Genomic DNA, 13607 nt, shown 5'->3' with positions numbered 1-13607 from the left:
TTACAGCACCATTCTGTGGTTTTACATTTTTTAAAATAAGTTTTTATAGTTGTAGATGGACACAATACCTTTATCTTATTTAGTATTATGTGGTGCTAAATGTCAAACCCAGTGCCTTTCACATATAAGGAAGTACTGTTAGTTGCAGAGCAGGCTGAACAAATTTTAGCTGTGGGGCAGGCTGAACACTCAGCGCTCACCTGTCTGGTTCCCACCCTTCATTAGCCCTTCCTTTTGGGATGATTATTTTGCACCTTTTCCCTTTACTTCCTCTTGTTGTTTTTTAATTTGAAACCCACACCTAGCCCATGCCCAATCTGCTTGAAGGCAGAAGATGACACCCTTATCAACTACAGTGTGACCCAATCACTGTACACCAACAAGGAAGCTAGCACAGTAAAGAGCTATTAAAAACCTTCTCCTGCTGGGCCCTCTCTCTCTCCTCTTTTTCTCCGAGTCAATCAGACACTGCTGCAATAAAGATCCCTTGATTGCTCCGAGTGCAGTGATTACTTTTCTTTCACCATGAATAGGTATAAACCTGTCTAAGAGAAAGACAGTTTACTGCAACACAGTCTTACTTTTGAATGGTTTTTCTGGATTATTATACAATTCAGAAGTTGAAGTAGGCCTATCAGGAGTAAAGTATATGAAGGATCCCGTATGGGCAGGCACTTAAGAAGATCAGGGTTCTCAACCATCAGGAACTAAGCATAAGGTGCCAAAGGTGTTGCTGCTGGTGTGCAAGGATAGCAAGACACCAGAGGAAAGGGTCAAAAGATTTCAGTCTTTAAACCCAGAGCTGGAACTCCTAGCACTGTTCCTCATCCTGGCCCCTGTCAGCTGCAGGTCATCTCACTGTGGGTCATGGACACCAGCCCTAAACCTGGGGGAAAATCACAGAAAACTGCCTGGGCTCTAGAACAATAGCCAAAGAAAGCCTGGACTCTGTCCTGCCTTTCTGCCCATTTTGTTCTGGTGTGTGTGGGGGGTGGAGGTCGCTGGCTACAAAGGATGTGATAGTAGGTCCCAGCTCTGTCAGTTTATGACTTGGGGACAGGAATAGTCTCCATTGTTAAGATCTGACAGGACACTCCATTTGGCCAGGGCAAATTCATCACTGGGACAAAGCAGTGTTCTTGCTACAACACTATCCCATAAACTAAAAGCCTGGGGAGTCTGGCAGGACAAATAACTGCACCCAGAAAAGAAAAAGACAGAAACTAAGGACAACCTGTGTTCCATAGGCAGCCTCTGCAAAGGGATCTTCAAGAATTCCTAAAGAGAAAAATGGAAAGGGCTTCTTTCATTGCATATCAGTCTGCTAGTATAAGAAAAGGCCCAAATGGAGCCTCTGGGTACAAGTGACAGTGGGGAACTCACTTAAAGTTGATGGCATTGTGATAGTGTTCATGGAGACAGGTCAGGCTCAAAAATGTCATTGAAAGCAACATAGGAGAAAAAGATTAAATCATAATTATTGTATATGTTGGATTGTCCAACCCTCTCCTGGGATGAAATTTGTTATGTAAATTAAATGCACAGATAACATTCATAAGGATTGTTTCAGAATATAAATTTTAAAAAGGTTCCCAAAATAGTAAATATAAAAGAAAATTACAGGTATAGAAATACATTTTTTAGTATGGAAAATTAGAAGGTAAGAGAAATGTTTCTGAATGAGAAAATATTTTGTCTGGTAAAGTAATATTCTTGTGCTAACGTCCCAGATTAAAGGTGACAAAACTAAGGATGTAAAGTTGTGAATGTCTAAGTAAGTTACAGAAAGTTTGGGGAAGGGGAAGGTGTGTGTTTGTTTAATTTGGCTATAATTTATCTATCAAGATAATTTTATTCTATTTGTTGGGCTTGTGGAAACTAAGTCTTAAAGTAATTAAGGTTTTTATCTTTTTGAAAGTCTGAAATAATTACTTTGTAACTTGTTAATCAAACAACTGTTACTTAAACCTACCAATATAGATGTCACCCTAAGTATATGTGACTAGGTATAATGTATTCATTATACCTAGTCACATATACTGAGAACTATGGCTATCTAAGCCTTGTATAAGTATTATGTAAAAATTTATAAAATGAGGGGCTGGGGTTGTAGCTTAGCAGTAGAACAGAGACCCTGGGTTCTTTCCTGAGCACCACATAAAAACAAAGAAACAAATAAATAAACAAACAAAATAAAGGTATTGTGTCTACTTACAACTGAAAAATATTTTTTAAAAGTTTATAAAATGAAAGTATATGCAAGTTTACTGGCAAGATAAACACTAAGTGCTCTCTTTTATACATTGTATCTGACATTGAAGGACCATGCTCTCAATTGAAGACCTGTCTTATATATGTTTGCTTTGAGTAAGTCAATTTCTTATCATTAACCCTGTTTCCTAAATGTATAAGAAACTTAAGGCTATTGATTTTGTTAATCCATAGAGACCTGTGATTACTGTTACTATACACTCTGGATTCTAAATTGCACTTTAAAGTTAAACTTAGTTGAATGCAAAGCTTTGCAAAGTTAGTGTTCTCCAAACTAAAATTATGTGTAGCAAAATCTCTTATTTGTATAAAAATAACAAATTTGGTTGGTATTTATTCATGTAATTTGAGGTTTTATAGCTGTATCAAGTAACATTTTGAATAAGTTATATATATAATTTGGTGTTAATCTTCACATTGGAATTGGAATTTAAATACATTTTTGGAAGCTAATAATGAGAGTCTGATCTGTTTAAAGGTGAAATTGTAAAACAGGGATGCATTTTGCTGCTTTTTTCACAAAAAGAAAGTTAAAATTTCTCTTAGTCTTTGTTTAATTTATGTTTCAGATGTAATGTTGTATTGTGTTTTTTTGTCAGGATCCCCATCTTACCTGAAATAAGAGTCTGCATCCCACCTTACTACATGTTAGAATGACTGCAAAATAGGCTAGACTTGAGATCATTTAGAGTTGTGATAGGTGGGATTATCTAGAGTTTGATGATAGCTCCAGTCTGGTGGGGGCCAGACTGGTTGGCTGGGCAAGTTGATAGCAAGATGCTCTCACACCCTCTTACAACCTTCTGACCAGCTCCATCTGTCGCTGGACACTTCAGGACTAGTGGTGCTGGGAAACTTGGCTCTCTTCAGCATTTCCAACCAATGCTTCCCCCAGGCAAAATGCCCCTAGTCTGTGAAGTTTCACAGGATTGCCTGGACATGAATGACCCATGCAGACCCACTCACTATCTGACAGATAAGGATGTAAGATACCCCAGGCTCAGCCATGTTGCAGTCCCAGAATCTGAACACCATTTCACCTTGCAGAAAGACCATGAGGGATGTGCTCAAAGGAGGGACCCTGCAAAGAATTGGCAAGATGGTGGCCACCAGCACTCCCAGCAGGAGGACCTTAGGGCAGCCAAACACTAGGCACCCTGGCATAGGACATCTAGGTCTTGGCTGGTGTCCCCAGACAGAGTTGGCTGCACCACGAGGTGAGGTGGTGGTGGCAGCAAACCTGCAAGCATCCTGCCCCCCATCCCCCAGGCACTGGCCAGTGTCTCAAGATGGAGATGGCTATGTGCAATCAAATCTGCAGGCAACTTGGCAATGGACCTCTGGGTGCGGGTGGAAGCAGCAGGACTAGTAATTGAAAGTGAGGTCAGGTTGAGGTTTTTGCGGTTAAAACAACAACAACAAAAAATCACTATCAAGGGTGAAGTTCACTGGGGTAAAATTTCATACCTTAAGCACAAGAACATTTGTTTTGAGCCAGCAAAATGTTTGAGATTGCAATCTAGACTACCTGTTAAGAGTGATCCTTACATTCTACTTATATGAACCAATTTAGCAGAATCACTGGTTTTTGTTTTGTTTTGTTTTGTTTTTACTCTACAATATGAAGGAAATATAAAATATCATTCATTCTCTACCAAGACTTTTTGGTCAGAGTTCTGCAGGGAATCAGAACCAAAAGACTTATTGTAGAAATTGGCTTGTGAGTTATGGAGCCAAGAAATTTTAGTGTTTGTCTGCAGGCAGGAGAATCAAGAAAGCAAGGGGTATAATTTGGTTTGAACCAAAGACCTGGGACTGAGGGCTGATAGTTTAAGTCCTGATCTGAGTCATGGAGACTGAGAAATAGTGAAGGTTTTTCATATCCCAGAACCAGGAAAGATGGACATCTCAGATCATGCAGAGGAATTTGCCCTTACTATGACTTTTGGTTTTGATGAGCCCCTAAAAGGACTGGATGATGCCTGCTTTTACTAAGAAGGGAGACTTTGCTCAGTCTACTGCTTTGAGAGCAAATCTTTGCCAGAATCACTGTCAGAACACCACCCAGAAATAATGTTTTACCAGCTATCAGGGTATTCCTTAGGCAGTGTGTTGACATATAAAATTAACCACCACATTCATTGCATTAAAAAAATTGTCAATTCATTAAAAATTGTTTAAAAAACAGAGATGTTTATTTAAGTACAACAAAACATATAAAGAGAGTCCCTGAAGTTAAAAATAAAGTCTGCCATGGTATTTTACAAACAATATTGCTTGCACCATCAAGGTTGTTAGCTTTCCATCACTGTGAGGAAACTACTGAAGACAGTAAACTAAAGGAGGAAATATTAGTTTCTGCCTCACTGCTTCAGAAATTTTAGTCCAAGTTTGGTTGACTGTATTGCTTTAGGGTCTGAGGTAGGGAAGAATATCCTAGCAGTAGGATCTGTGGCAAAAGAGACTGCTCCCTTTATGGTAGCAATGTTAAATAATTTATTCTTTTTGAAAGTAGATACGAGGGGGGGAAGAGAGACAGAGAAGAGAGGAAAGAGAGGGAGGAAAGGGCCTGGGACACAAAGAGCCCTTCAGAGAGTGACCCAGCTCCTGTCCTCATAAAGTTTTCCTCACTTCTCAATAGCACCATAGTCAATACATGGATCTTTGGGGGACACCCCAGTTCTAAACGATAACAAAGGTCAACTCAAGGTGTGGAGAAATATTTGGTTACACAAACCAAGATGGAAACTGTTGAGATTTCTTGTTCCAATAGCCAGAGGCTAAGTGTATATTTCCACAGGTTAGCGAAGGACATGGCTTATCACATTAACGAAAAGTGCAGAATTGAACTATCACAAAACACAATAAAAAAGCTCAAAGTTGGCTTTTCTGCCCGCGGATGCAGCATAGAAAGCATCGTTAAAGTCTCTTTTCCTGCTGCCATCATGTCTAAATCAGTGTCCCCTAAAGAGCCCGAACAGCTGTGGAATCTATTCATTGGAGGGCTGAGCTTTGAAACAACTGATGAAAGTCTTAGAAGCCATTTTGAGCAATGGGGAGCACTCACGGACTGTGTGATTGTGAGACACCCAAACACCAAGCGCTCTAGAGGCTTTGGGTTTGTCACTTGTGCCCCTGTGGAGGAAGTGGATGCAGCCATGAATGCAAGACCACACAAGGTAGATAAAAAAGTTGTGGAACCAAAGAGAGCTGTCTCAAGAGAAGATTCTCAAAGACTGGGGGCCCACTGAACTGTGAAAAAGATCTTTTTGGTGGCATTAAAGAAGTCACTGAAGAACATCACCTACGAGATTATTTTGAACAATATGGGAAAATCTAAGTTATTGAAATCATGACTGACCAAGGCAGTGGAAAAAAAGGGGGCTTTGCTTTTGTAACTTTGATGGCCATGACTCTGTGGATGAGATTGTCATTCAAAAATACCATACTGTGAATGGCCACAACTGTGAAGTGAGGAAAGCCCTGTCAAAGCAAGAGGTGGCTAGTGCCTCATCTAGCCAAAGAGGTCAAAGTGGTTCTGGAAACTGGTGGTGGTCGTGGAGGTGGTCTTGGTGGAAATGACAATTTTGGTCATGGAGGGAACTTCAGTGGTCATGGTGACTTTGGTGGCAGCCATGATGGTGGTGGACATGGTGGCAGTGGGGATGGCTACAATGGATTTGGTAATGATGGAAGCAATTTTGGAGATGGTGGAAGCTACAATGATTCTGGGAGTTATAACAATCAGTCATCAAATTTTGGACCCATGAAGGGTGGAAACTTTGGAGGCAGAAGCTCTGGACCTTATGGTGGTAGAGGCCAATATTTGCCAAATCATGAAACCATGATTGTAATGGTGGTTCCAGCAGCAGCAGCAGTAGCCATGGCAGTGGCAGAAGGTTTTAATACTGCCAGGAAACAAAGCTTAGCAGGAGAGGAGAGCCAGAGAAGTGACAGGGAAGCTAAAGGTTACAATAGATTTGTGAACTCAGCCAAGCAGTGTTGGCAGGGCCTAGCTGCTACAAAGAAGACATGGTTAAGACAATACTCATATGTATGGGCAAAAAACTCAAGGGCTGTACTTGCGACTAATTGTATAACAGGTTATTTTTAGTTTCTGTTCTGTGAAAAGTTCAAAGCATTCCACAAAGGGTATTAATCTACTTTGTTTTTGGCACCCGGGCTGTTGATTGCTAAATGTAATAGTCTGATCATGACGCTGAATAAATGTCTTTTGAAAAAAAGCTCAAAGTTGAAGTTACAGGATCTTCATGAGGGTCATCATATCCTGGGGTATCGGGGATCAATAGGTGGCAAAGAAAAAGTGGGTGTGGCTGCTGCAATGGACAGGAGAGTGAAAGCAGCTATCAGAATAGTCCATCTCTTGCAAAAGAGGGTATAGGCCCATTGTGTCCCTAAAAGTGAAATACCTGAGGGTCTTCTAAATCCTGACTGGATGTGAATAAGCAAAAGAACCATATATAAATTAGGGGTTTGTTTGAGCCATTAAGGCACAGAAGCCACTTTTCTGGGAACTCCTGGGTGAAATTCCCCAGTTCAAGAAAGCCCAGATCATGCTGGCCCTTGTCTTGGCTCACAGCTTTAGGACCAAACAACCTATTTCCTTCAAGATCCTTGCAACACCAAGAAACAAGCACCAAAACAACCCTCCTACCACATTGAAAACTATCTACTGACCCCCTTGATCTGTACCACGATAAATAAGACAAGCATGGGCCTATTCTTTGTTAGAAGTCAGACCCCTTTGATCAGCTCAATGGGTCACACCTACCTTTGAAAATATATAACCTTTGCCTTTTTGACTTTACTTCTTGATATATTACTTTCATAGTTTTTGGTGACCTTCACCCTTGTGAGATAGGCATGGTAACCATTACACTATGGTGATCCTCTACTCAAAATCTGAATCCCTCTAAAGCTAACAAGCTACAATTCATTGCTTCATCAATAGCCTTCAGGACAGGAACCCTCTCATTTTCTTAACAACTAAAATGTCAATAGCCAAAGTTAAATGAGAAAAATTCCAAAGTTAATAAAGAACATTTAAATTATGCTTTTTAATGGATTATTTTAATGGATTATTATGTTTGTTAGGGATGATGCTAACAGTAGTTCTGAAAATTATTAGAACAAGAAGCTGGCAATCTGAAATAATTTATTTCAGTGTTCTCATAATTGTCAGATTTCAATGTGGCTTATCCATCCAAGCAGGCCTGCCTTGTAATTAAATCATATAAATGTTTTATTGGTTCTAATGTAATTCCTAAACAGGTTAAATCAAATAAAAGCTTTGATAAGTATTTGTACCACTCCATACTACCTTTGGAGCTCCACTTACAGAAAGTTATAAAAATTATTTTATTTTTCTGATTTGTAAATGTGTGTACATAATGCTTATGTCTATGTTACATGATATTAAAATTGACTTATAAATCAATAAGCATGCTCATATTTTAAAATTAACATAAAATGGACCCAAATAGCTTTAATTCACTTGATTTAAAAAGTTTCAATTGAAATAGGGTAGAGAGATAAAAATAAAGATATCTTTAAAATTATTAATTCAAAATTTTCCAGCTGGTTAAATAATTAAGTTGGGGTTCAGTGATAGAATGCTCCCCTAGCACATGCGAGGCGCTCGGTTCAATCCTCAGCACCACAATAAATAAATAAAATACAGATATTAAAATAATAATAATAATAATAATAAAGTTGTTAATCCCTATGATATTTAAAATTTATATCTATTTGCTTCTAACAATTTTCTTTAACAGGAAAAAGATAATTAATACTGTTATCTACATTTGTTTGATGTCTTGTATCTTACAGTTAAGAATAAATACATTTAAGGTAAAGGGGAGTAATTATATGTCTTTATTAAAACAGGTACTTATTGATTTGCAAGGTTAGAGTGCTAGAATGTCATCCATTGGATGCTAAAATATCATCTACTAAATATAAAAACATCAGATCCTATTAACTAAAATATACTTAAACTTTAGATGTGTTTGTAATTTGGTTAATATAAAATAAGATCTAAAATTCCTTTATTTTCTATGTCCTCATGAGAACCAAGGGGCTGGGAGTTAAACTTCTATCAGGTGTGATTTATATAGAAAGGTTTAAGAAAAATTTCACCCAGTAAAGTAAAAGGCTATAAATGTCTCAGTAAATTAAAACAAAATATGTACAAAATAATTTTCAAAATGTTTACATATAGCTAAATTGGTTACATGAAATTAACACAATCAGCTGAAGTTATTGAAAGATTTTTACTCTTTAAATCCTGCTAAGTTTCTGACATGAGGCCTATTTACCAATATAGATAAGATCTTTTCACAGACCTTTATTACTTGGGCATTCTAACTAAAGGATAAAAGAAATAAGAAATACTGAAAACATTAATCTACTCTCATTCCAATAAAATAATTTTTTATGTCTGTTGAGTTTTATTATTTTAAAAAAAACTAGTTTTAAAGGATTTAAGGTATATAAAATTTTGTTTAAACAATAACTGTTATTTTAAAAGTACCACATTACATTCCATATTTCAAATTTTTCTTTAAAAGCTAAACTTGGTTAATATAAAAAAATCAGTGTAATTATGATAATTATTAATAACATATTAATTGTATCTTTATTTCCCAAATATACACGTCATTAAAGTACAAGATTTAAAAGAACATTTTACTAAGCTGATGTTCTTCAAACAAAAGTTTCTACAACAATAGCTCTTAAACTATATAATAATAACAAATTAATTGGAAATTAATGGTGTTATTTAATATTTTATATTTAAATAAATACGTTATAAAATTTTACGTTACTCTCTACACTGAGAAGTAAACTATATTTCGAAAAGACAATTAAGACACACTGGCTTATTTAAAAGTTAACAATATGAAGTATATAATTTTTTTTGTGTGTGTGGTGTTAGGGATTGAACCGGGGGCCTTGTGCAAGGGAAGCACTTTACCAACAGGTCATGCCCTGCTTTGAAAATATGATTCTTGCCATTTTGTATTTATTTCTTGATAGATTACTTTCACAGTTTTTATTTCACAGCCAGCCCATCTCTCCCATGGGTACCTCACCCATGCTGGATATGAACGGAGAGCTGTAGGCTAAGTTAGAATACATGATGACGTACTGGAGGCCTCTGGATTTGTACTTCAATCTTCATCTGCTCTATGGAGGAAGAGCAGGGAGTAGATGGGCAGAAGACCGTTAAGGCCAGTTATTTAACTGAATCACATTTTCAGAAGTTTCTTGGGAGCACCTTTAGAAAAGAAACAGGTGTTACTTCGACTCTCTGAAGAAATTCTATCTCAATTCTTCTGGGTGCTCACTTTGGGATATGTATTTCCCTCCATCCATTACCCAAGGATCCAACAGCCTCTATCACCCTCCTCCCTTCTTTCCCACAGGCCAGAATCAGTTCCTGCCCTGCTATAGGCTTTGGTCTCAGGACTGAAGCCCTAATGACTGGATCTGCTCCCTGACTGGAAGTCTGCTCCTCCCCCGATAGGAGGGTCCATAGGACCTGGGGATGCGGAGAGTCCGGCCAAAGAGAGGGGATATGGAACCTAGTTCCCAGACTTTGGGTGGGGTTGCAGATGACATGTTTCTTCCCCCTTCTCCCTCAACCTCTCCTTACCTGGGAGCAGCAGAGCTCTAAAAGTGACTGGCCCTGCCTACTCCCTCCACTCTGGTTAAGTCAGCTGGAGCATCAGACCCCAGCAGCTGCTCAGCCCCACCAGTCTCTGCAGAGGCTCTGCTCAAGGCAGGGGCTGCTGAGCTGGCTCAGGATCTGGAGTCTGCAGGAGGCTGGGTTCCAGGGCCACAGCCCAATCCTGGTGTTGTAGGAGTCCCCAGAGAACTGGCATCCTCTGCCTTCATCCTGAACAGACTCCACTCTGTTTTCAACTCAGCTTCTGGAAATGAGCCTCCTGTGGAAATGCAGCCCTGAACTCCAGCCTTCCAGGTTGGGCTGGGAAAGGCCTTCCCTGTGCCTTACCCTGGCATTAGCCATAGGACCCTCTCTCTCCCTCTCTTTTATATATGAACATAATAACTTTATTTTAAGTTTAAACTCAGTGCCTAACACATGCTAAGCAAGCACTCTACCACTGAGCCAGGACCGAGGTCCCAGGACCCTCTTCTTTGACTGTGGGTATGAAGTTCCTTTCTCTGTACACACTGAATGGAGATACCATGCTGCCATCTTTCAGGATTGGGTATTTTCTTCCTGTGTTCCTGTTATCTCCACACCATGCCCCACTGTGTCCCTCTTATAGAAATCTGGTCTGAACCAGACCTGCATAAGCTAAAACCCTTTAGAATCCACAGGCGGCCTTGGTATGGTCACTCCTCTTTCCCTTGGGCCCTGACAGGGAGGATTTCTCAGAACTCAGGGCTGAGCATGGTCAAGCTATTGCTTCCAGTGACTGGAGGCCTGATTCTTCTGTCTCACCTCAGAATGGGAAGGACCAGTCAAGGTACAGACTAGGATCTTGGGAATTTACTTGCCTGTCCTCATTGCTCCCCCATCTCCCCCATCCCTCTCTTCAATCTGCCTACAATACCTGTCAGAAAAAAAATTATGATGCATCCTATGATGAGGATTCTAGTGATTAAAGGTACTGAATTCCAGTGATTAAAGGTACTGGCTGAGGACTTCTCAGTGACTGTGTCTGGGGTGGTGGTTGAAGGTCCTGAAATGAAAACACAAAAGTGTTAGCCCTTCTTCAGACCAAAATATGAGGACATATCTGCTTAGATCCTGCTGCCCCAAGTCATTCAGGAAGGCAGATCTCTGCTATGTGGCAGCTGCTGTGACAGGTCCTGAGAAGTGAGGGAGACAGGAAACAGGCCATGTCTTTAAGGGGCTCATACAGCTAATGGGAGAAGCCTGGGTGACCATACAACTCATCCTTCCTGGTGGCAGAATATGAGGAGACCCATGAGGATGGTGGTGGAGAAGCTGACATGTGAAGTGATTTAGAGGAATTTCCAAAAAGAGACGAGCACATGTCAGACCCAAAGAATGTGCACTAAAAAAGACACATTAGGAGGTGAGAAGGGAAAAAGATAGGAAGACTATAACTATGAATGTTAACCCAGGTCTGACTCATGCTTGATGGATTGTACACACACACACACACACACACACACACACACACACACACACACGTAGCAGCATCTCATGTGAATCCCACTTCTTCCCCCTCCTGCCAGTTACCTGTTGGCTCCAACTCCGCCTCCCATTCCTTCAAGTTCTGAATCCAGGTTCTACAGTCACCTATCGAGGACCTGTGCAACAACTCGGTCACCTCCTTGTCATTTTCCCACATTTTTTTCATCCAGTTGGACCCAGGATGTATCTCTCTCCACTTTCTGTTGTCTGAGTCAAAAAGGAGCCACATCTGTTCATTGAAGCCAAACTTCCAGGAGCTGTTGGATTTATGCTGACAACACATCCTGCCCTCCAGGGTGTTCACACCTGCCCCCATCAGAGAGAAATCATCCTCCTTTCTTAACAAATCCTTTGTCCAACTCAGTACCACCTTCCCTGTTTTCCTTCTAATCTGGCTGTGTTCTATCCTCCAAAACAGCTATGTCTGGGCTTTTAGAGGGACCAACATCTAACTCTTTTTTTTTATATGCACACAATCAATTTCCTTCAACCAATATCAGCTCTCTCATGTCCCTGGACTATCCTTACATACCTCTGGCCATGTCATTTTCTGCTTTAATGTCAGCTAGTTTCTGATTTAGTGTATTCCCAATATCTCTCAGTGAGGTTTTCTGCTCTTCCCAGGTGACTGTGGCACTCACTTTCCCTCCCAGGGCACTCAAGGAGTTAACCTTGTCCATGCCACAGTCATAGGAGAAAAAATTCTTCTGGTCCACCTGGGCGTGGACTGTACACCATTGCTGTCCAGGTGCTGCCTTAGAAGTCATAGCAAAGGGAGTGAGTGCCTGTGAGGAAAAAAGGCGGGTTGGACTGGTAAGAAAGGACCCTTTAGGCATCTCCTCTCCATCCCTCTGAAGGGCTGAGCTGGCAGAGCAATAATGGCCCTTCCCAAGCTCTCTGCTTCACCTGTTTAAGGTGAGCATGTTCCCCTCCTTTGAAGTGGAGGGGACAACAACCTCATGTCCCAGGACATAGCCCACTTCCCCTCTGCCCTTTGAACAATGCCTACACGCAGCAGCACATCACCTTGCAATGGTGGTGCCAGGCCTGCTGTGAGGGAAGGGCCTGCCTGGCAGAGGACGATCAGACACAGGAGAAGGGACTGTGCATGCTGAGTCATGGTGGGTGCAGTGAGGATGGGATCACAGCTGCATGAGAAAGAGTTCATAATTATGGTTCATAGCTTTTAGCTTGACTCTTAGGAGATGGCACTACTGTCCCAGGAGATTGCCTTTTTTTAGGTTGGAAAGTGATATTGTAATCTGAATAAAATGAAAAATCCATAGTTTGAAGAAAGGTAGTAAAGGAAGGAATCAGAAGCATGTGCTTTGTGGCTCAGAAAATTGTATATGCCAGGTTAGATATACTAGAAAAGCCAGAAAAATGACCAGTCCACTGTGATTTTTAAGCAAGCCTGGGAGACTCTTGTTTATCAAGTGTATTAAAAATATCTAGTATCCAAACCTGAACCAAAATTAGTGGAAAGGAAGAAATAAATAATAAGTTCAGAGCAGAGCACAAATAATGAATCAGAGACTAAAAAGGAGCACGAGAGAGTAATGAAATAAGGAGCTGGTTCTTCAAAGAACTAAACACAGGTGAAAAGTCAGTAGCTAGACAACTAGGCAAAGTAGAGAGAAGACTCAAATTCAGACAAGAAAAGGGAAAGGTTGCAACTGACACCACAAAAGTACAAAGAATCATTTGAGATTATTAGGAACAAAGATACCCATGTTTGTTATTATTTGCAAAAATTTGGTAACCTAGAATAAATGGAAAAATTCCTGAACACGTACACATATATATCTTACCCAGCCAGATTGAATCATGAATAAATAAAAAAGCTGAGCAGACCTATAATAAGTAACAAGATTGAATCAGTAGTAATAGCCTTCCAGAAAAGAAAATTCCAATATAAGAGAGCTTTACTGCTAAAAGTTCTACCAAATATTTGAAGAACAGTTTCTAGTTCTCCTTAAGTAATTCCCAAAAATAGAAGAGAAAGAAATTCTTCCAAATACATTTGATAAAGCCAGCAATTCCATGATACCAAAACCTGACAACACACACAAAAACTAATCCACAGCTATTTTTTAAAAATATTTTTTAATTGTTGATA

The 13607-nt window shown here is 39.9% G+C and overlaps 1 long non-coding RNA gene and 1 pseudogene across 2 annotated transcripts; one reads left to right on the top strand and one right to left on the bottom strand.

Moving 5' to 3' along the window:
• The first annotated feature begins 5203 nt into the window (after positions 1 to 5203).
• On the top strand, positions 5204 to 6336 carry LOC144373584 (heterogeneous nuclear ribonucleoprotein A1-like; annotated as a pseudogene).
• A 2882-nt stretch (positions 6337 to 9218) lies between these two features.
• On the bottom strand, positions 9219 to 13205 carry LOC144373583 (uncharacterized). Of its 2 annotated transcripts, XR_013433195.1 has the most exons (3): positions 11534 to 13205; positions 10878 to 11006; positions 9219 to 9571 (listed from the first exon to the last, which is right to left on the bottom strand). It is a non-coding gene; the product is annotated as an uncharacterized LOC144373583 (long non-coding RNA). The 2 variants fall into 2 exon arrangements; XR_013433194.1 differs by having other exon boundaries at positions 9219 to 11006.
• Positions 13206 to 13607: the final 402 nt, after the last annotated feature.

The sequence above is a fragment of the Ictidomys tridecemlineatus genome, unplaced genomic scaffold (assembly GCF_052094955.1).
Source record: "Ictidomys tridecemlineatus isolate mIctTri1 unplaced genomic scaffold, mIctTri1.hap1 Scaffold_44, whole genome shotgun sequence".
Lineage (NCBI taxonomy): Eukaryota > Metazoa > Chordata > Mammalia > Rodentia > Sciuridae > Ictidomys > Ictidomys tridecemlineatus.
Note: the sequence above shows the minus strand (reverse complement) of the source record. Positions and strands in the feature narration are given on the sequence as shown.